This window comes from Balaenoptera acutorostrata, chromosome 11 (assembly GCF_949987535.1).
Source record: "Balaenoptera acutorostrata chromosome 11, mBalAcu1.1, whole genome shotgun sequence".
Classification (NCBI taxonomy): domain Eukaryota; kingdom Metazoa; phylum Chordata; class Mammalia; order Artiodactyla; family Balaenopteridae; genus Balaenoptera; species Balaenoptera acutorostrata.
This window is the reverse complement of record NC_080074.1, coordinates 99,114,293-99,120,292: the sequence shown is the minus strand read 5'-3', so window position 1 is coordinate 99,120,292 and position 6,000 is coordinate 99,114,293. Positions and strand designations below refer to the sequence as shown.

The following is a 6,000-nucleotide window of genomic DNA, read 5'->3' as shown; positions in this document are numbered from 1 at the left end:
AACTGAGGAATATTAAAAATTTAAAGAGTTTATTTGAGCAAAAATTGATTCGAACTGGGCAGCATCCAATCTAGCAGACAGAAAGGAGCTCCAAGGCACTGTACAGAATGAAAAACTTTCAGACAGAGGGGAGTAGCATCAAGGAACTTATACCAGGCAAAAAAAGTGGATTGGTTAATGCAAAGTTACTTTCCTTTAGGTGATGGCAAGATTACATAGCTATTGCTGGTCAGGTAATTCTTTTTTTTTTTTTTTTTTTTTTTTAATTTTTTTTTTTAAGAAATTCACGTTCTTTTATTTATTTATTTATTTATTTATGGCTGTGTTGCGTCTTCGTTTCTGTGCGAGGGCTTTCTCTAGTTGTGGCAAGTGGGGACCACTTTTCATCGCGGTGCGCGGGCCTCTCACCATCGCGGCCTCTCTTGTTGCGGAGCACAGGCTCCAGACGCGCAGGCTCAGTAATTGTGGCTCACGGGCCCAGTTGCTCCGTGGCATGTGGGATCTTCCCAGACCAGGGCTCGAACCCGTGTCCCCTGCATTGGCAGGCAGATTCTCAACCACTGCGCCACCAGGGAAGCCCCGGTCAGGTAATTCTTGATCAACTCGTGTAAGATTCCATTTCTGGGGGAATCAAAACTATAGTTAAGTCTCAGTTTGGTGAAATGGTTGCTAGTGACTTAGCACAAGCGACTGCATTTTGGGCTCATCTTGTTTTTAACACCATGAACACCATTCCATGAACCCCTAATTCCCTCCACCTACTCCTGAAGCGCATTTCCCTTTATTCACCTCCCAGATACACGAGAGGCAGGAGGGAAGTACCCAGAGCATGTAGCCATCCCTTTCCAAATCAAGGAAGTCATTTCCCGGGTCTCCCGAAGTCACTTTCAAAGCCACTAAGTTGTTCCTCTCCCCTTTCCACAAGGGCAGGCTCAGAAGAAGTGGAGTTTTAGGAAGACTATTTCCTTGGGCTTTGAAGAAGTCTGAGTAGAAATTCTGAAATCTTTCCCAGGTGAGTGGTCTGCCTCCCTTCTTATACCTGAGTTTTGCAAAATTAGGGTGGGGGAGGGGTGGGGTGATGATACCTGAAAACAAGATCTGCTTGCTCCTGGGGGCTGGTCCCCTCTTTATGTTGTGTGGCACCCTCTTCTTTACCCGAAGCAAACTTCCCCTGATCACCTCCACGACCTCCTGCTCTGGGAGGAGACTCTTCTAAGGACTTCACGAACCTGCTCCTTTTACTGACCTGGCGGTGAGTGTTTCTGCCTGCACAGATGCCAGGGCTGGAAGTTGTTGGATGTCCTGTCTCCAGCAGCAGAGGCCTTGCCTGGGAGATTGTTAAAAATACAGGACCTCAGGTCCTACCTCGGACCCAGTGAATTCCAATCTGCAGTTAACAGGATCTCCAGATGATTCTCAGGCAGCCATATTAAGGTGTTTAAGCCATGGCTGTAAATGACACAGCCAGAATCAGTTATTTCGAGGCTTTTATTCCAAAACCCCCCTGGATGTGTGTGTGTGTGTGTGTGTCTGTGTGTGTGTGCATGTGCACAGGCTGTGGGAGTGGGAAAGGGAAGGAGGTGAACATTGGGGCTGCTCATTAAGAGTTTGCATTTGATGTTTGTCTGCACATTTGAGGGTATTTGTACATAAAGAAATGGAAGAGTGATTGCTAGAGTGAAACTTGTGTAGCTGCTCCAAAAACCCAAGGGTTTTTTTGGTTTGTGTTTTTTTTGTTTTGTTGTTGTTGTTTGTTTGTTTGTTTGCTTTACCTGAGTTCATTTACTAAGAGTTCCTACCAGGGGGCGCTGCAGTCCTTTCTTTTTTTTGTCCTTAAAACTTCTGTATACTGAAGTCAGAAAGCTCAAGTTATTGGTAAATGCTTCAATCCACATTATTTCATTTGATACATCAATACCTGCATTATCCAGGTATTGGGTCTTTTGACTTTATGGATGAGGAAAGAGCAAGACTGATCATCTGTTTCCAATCTCCAAAACCCAGACTCCCTTTGCAGCCTACCGCACCACTTGTCACTCTTATGATAACTTCAATACCAAGTTATACAGAGAAAGAAGAACTAAAATAAAATTTTGCCCAAGGCTGGGTAAGTAGTCTGTCTAAATTCGAGTGGATGAAAACAATATTTATTGTGTTGCTCTCCTAAGAGTCTTTTAATTGTTTGCAACACAAAATGCAACCCATATTGCAAACTCATATAAAATATTCTGTTAGGTCTTCTGCTAGAAATTTAAAGGGTATCAGGGTACCTCTGAACAAGATTGATGTATGTATATGATGAACTGGACAGCCCTGATATTTCCCTAAATTTGTATAAACTTTAGACAGGTGTCTACCTAACTATAGATCCCTCACTTCCCTTTTCTTAGAGCATTTACTTTAGAAAACTTGCAATTGTAAATTCTTTCTTTCAGCCTGTTTGAGAGGTAAATCGCATAGCCTCTTGCCTGAGTCTTTGGGAAAGACCCAGGAACGTCTTTCCCAGAGACTTGGGAGCCATCTCTTTGAAATATAATCATCAAGAGAGACAGTTTCCCTTTCACCCCAGTCTCAGTTGGAGAATAGGAGTCTGATTTCCATAAAATATAAAAGAGCTATATATATATCTTTTGTTTTTTCCTGTAATGGTAAAGTTTTGTTTGCTTTATCAAGTGCGATAATCTGGATGGTCAGGATACTATTGTTACCTCTAATTAGGTACCTTCAAGAAAAGGAAGTCAGTTTTCCTTGCTCATGAAGATAATCTGTTCATTCTTCTCCTGACCTTCTCCTTCACATTATCTGTTGTCTGGGAACAGCCGTGTTGGTGCTTCTTCTGCTGCTGTTTGTTCGTTTACCCCACAGGTAATTCTGATACACTGCTTTGTAAGCTGGGCCTGTGTTGTAAAATAAACATCTTTAAAATTATATTTACCCTTCAGCAAGCGTAGATGGATGGGTAAAAATTCTCTTTCAAAAGTTACTGTGGTCAAAGCAAAGCAAAAATACAGATTCCAGCCTCAATCTTTTTCTCTTGATGGGTTAGTGCTTTAATTTGTTCAGCAGTGTCTCCAGCAGTTTCTAAAGTGCCTTTTTCAGGGACTTCCCTGGTGGTGCAGTGGTTAAGAATCCACCTGCCAATGCAGGGGACACGGGTTCGACCCCTGGTCCAGGAAGATCCCACATGCCGTGGAGCAACTAAGCCCATGAGCCACAACTACTGAGCCCACGCACTGCAACCACTGAAGCCCGTGCACCTAGAGCCCATGCTCCACAACAAGAGAAGCCCCTGCAATGAGACGCCTGCGCACCGCAACGAAGAGTAGCCCCCCCACACAACTTGCTGCAACTAGAGAAAGCCTGCGCTCAGCAATGAAGATCCAACGCAGCCAAAAATAAATAAATAAATTACTTTTAAAAGTAAAAAAATAAAGTGCCTTTTTCTGATTTTCGTTTAAAGGATTGTGGCAGCAAATGATCTTTGACCCTTAACTCATGTCACGTGTACAGAGCACGCTCACTGGAGCTCTGTCCGTGTAACATGTATAACTTTCAGTTCTAGGTTAAGGATGAGTGTGGGGGTTCTTAGGTCACTGTGCTAAAAACAGTTATAATGCTGACTAAAAGTCATCTGCTTTTTAAAATTAACAGACTTCATTTTAGCTTTATGAGAAAAAAAGCAGTTTCGGTTTGCAGAAAACTTTAGCAGAAAATACAGAGAGTTCCCATATGCATTTCTTCCTCTTAACGTACCTTCCCCTATTTTTAACACCTTCCATTATTGTGTTACAACAGTTACAGCTGATGAACAAATTTTGCTACATTATTATTAACTGAAGTCCATAGTCTAAATGAGGGTTCACTCTTTGTGTTCTATATGCTATGGATTTTGAAAAATGTATAATGACATGAATCTGAAAGGGACAGAGTAAAGGGACAAAGTCGGTAATTAAATAGTTAATCCCACTAGGGGATTGTAAGTAAGAAAAGTATGGGAGACGCCTGTAAGTTAACGATCACTTAAGAAAGCAGGTTTGCTTAACCACAAAATGAAGCAGGCTTGTGTATCAACAAAACCATGCAACCGAAGCATGAGACATGCCCCAAAACAATAAAACAATGGTGGCATGAGGCCCACATCCTGCTCAGTGAGCTCAGTAAGTTAATGACCCCTAGGACATGCTCTCTGCACATAAAAAACAATAATTTATGGAAAGGTGACATTGCATTGCAAAGTGAAAGACCCTCATTGTCCTGAGACGTGAAATAATTTTTCCACAGTGCCATGACAGTCCTGGATTAACCACGTAGGGACAAGAAAACCCCCCAGCTGGATGTGGAGGAGGAGCTGATGATGGAAGCTTGACGTCTGCTCAGGAATGAGGAACAAGGTGCTCTTTTCCTTTGATTATAAAACTGTAGCCCACTAAGTTCTTGGACGCGACCTCCTCTTGACAGCCCACTTGTAAGCCTCACAAGCACCCTGTTCTAATGAATCATTTCTTATCTATCACTTTTCCTTGCTGAATCCTTTCTGTGCTGAGACATAAAGAACTGGAGCTCTTGGGAGTTCCCCTGAAACACCACAGAGCGGTTTCAAATCCATCACTGCAGTATCATACAGCATAGTTTCACTGCCTTAAAAATCCCCCGGGCTCCACCTATTCAGCCCTCCCAACCTTCCCACGTTGGCCCCTTAGACAGACGTTTTCATTGTCTCCATAGTTTTGCCTTTTCCTGAATGTCAAATCATTGGAATTTTACAGTACGTAACCTTTTCAGATTGCCTTCTTTCACTTAGTAATCTGCATTAAAGTTCTTTTATGTCTTTTCTTGATTTGAGAACTTTTTTTTAAGTCTTGTTTTGCCATAAGTTTTACTTTTGTTTTAGTTTTGAAGAATTCGTTAACAAAGAGACACCACTGGTCACACAAATAGACAATTTCAACTTAACTTTAATAGAAAATCATTAAAAAGAAAGAACTAGAAATGAAAAGGGAGAGAACAGTAAAAGCGTGTACTTCACCAAACTGGGCCGACACCTACATCCAGACTCGAACGGCCCTGGGAAGTCCTGAAAACAGCAATCTAGAGTCCCAACTGGGCAAGGTCCCGGGCAGTGCGTCCACTCCACGGGTGAGACTTCAAATTGCAGTTTAGGAGAGTCCTGCTTATAATACCAGGCCGCAAACTGATATCATCAGTTTGCCTGCAAATATGCAGCTTTGGGTTTCTTCAACGATGCTGTTTATCTCATTTTGTGCATCATAAGAATTTCTAGATCCCGGGGAACTGGCCAGGTCCCTGAGGCTCAAAAAACTGCACAATCCACTCCCTTCTTTGTCTTAAGTGCCGTCGGACTTGCTGGCCACAGCTCACAAACAGGCACGTAGTCCAGGCAAGGTCACAAATCAGTTGGAGGCCTAATATCGCCTCTGAAGCCTGAACAAGATGACTTCCATTTCAGTCCTCCTAACAACGTCCCTGAATATTATGCCATTGTTTGGAGAGTCTACAGTGTGTTTAGCCATGTATATATTGACAGGCATCTTGGTTGCTTCCAAGTTTTGGCAGTCATGAATATAGCTGCTATAAACACACCTGTGTAGGTTTTGCATAAACTTCAGTTTTCAACTCATTTGAGTAAATGCCAAAAAGTGAGATTGTTGGATCATATGATGAGTATATTAATTTCTTAAGAAACTGCCAAGCTGTCTTCTAACGAGTCATCTGCTCTTTATTATCACCCCTTGATGAAACTTCTAAACCATTTTAGGGATTAAAATAATCCACCAGAAAAAAAAAATTGTTGATCAAAGACCGATTTCTGCAGTTATTGTATTGTTTTGAGAACATGTTCATAAACTCCTTTCCAACTGGACCAATCTCACTGTGGACAGATCCTCAGCTTTGAAATCTGATCACCCCAAGAAAGTCCAAGAAAGTGTGATGGAGACAGGTGATGATATATTTAAGATCATTTAAAAATCAAAATGGAGT

At 42.1% G+C, this 6,000-nt stretch overlaps 1 protein-coding gene and 1 long non-coding RNA gene across 3 annotated transcripts in view; one reads left to right on the top strand and one right to left on the bottom strand.

Moving 5' to 3' along the window:
• Positions 1–340: 340 nt before the first annotated feature.
• LOC103015562 (uncharacterized) lies at positions 341–5,190 on the bottom strand. Of its 2 annotated transcripts, XR_003621860.2 has the most exons (4): positions 5,047–5,190; positions 2,723–2,897; positions 1,247–1,327; positions 341–621 (listed from the first exon to the last, which is right to left on the bottom strand). It is a non-coding gene; the product is annotated as an uncharacterized LOC103015562 (long non-coding RNA). The 2 variants fall into 2 exon arrangements; XR_452341.2 differs by lacking the exon at positions 341–621 and having other exon boundaries at positions 1,092–1,327.
• The window catches only part of CLEC2D (C-type lectin domain family 2 member D), a 27,826-nt gene continuing 26,169 nt past the window's right edge, over positions 4,344–6,000 (top strand). Inside the window, exon 1 of the mRNA XM_028162339.2 lies at positions 4,344–4,391. The gene's annotated coding sequence lies outside the window, so the exon portion shown is untranslated. The remainder of the gene's footprint in view (positions 4,392–6,000) is intronic.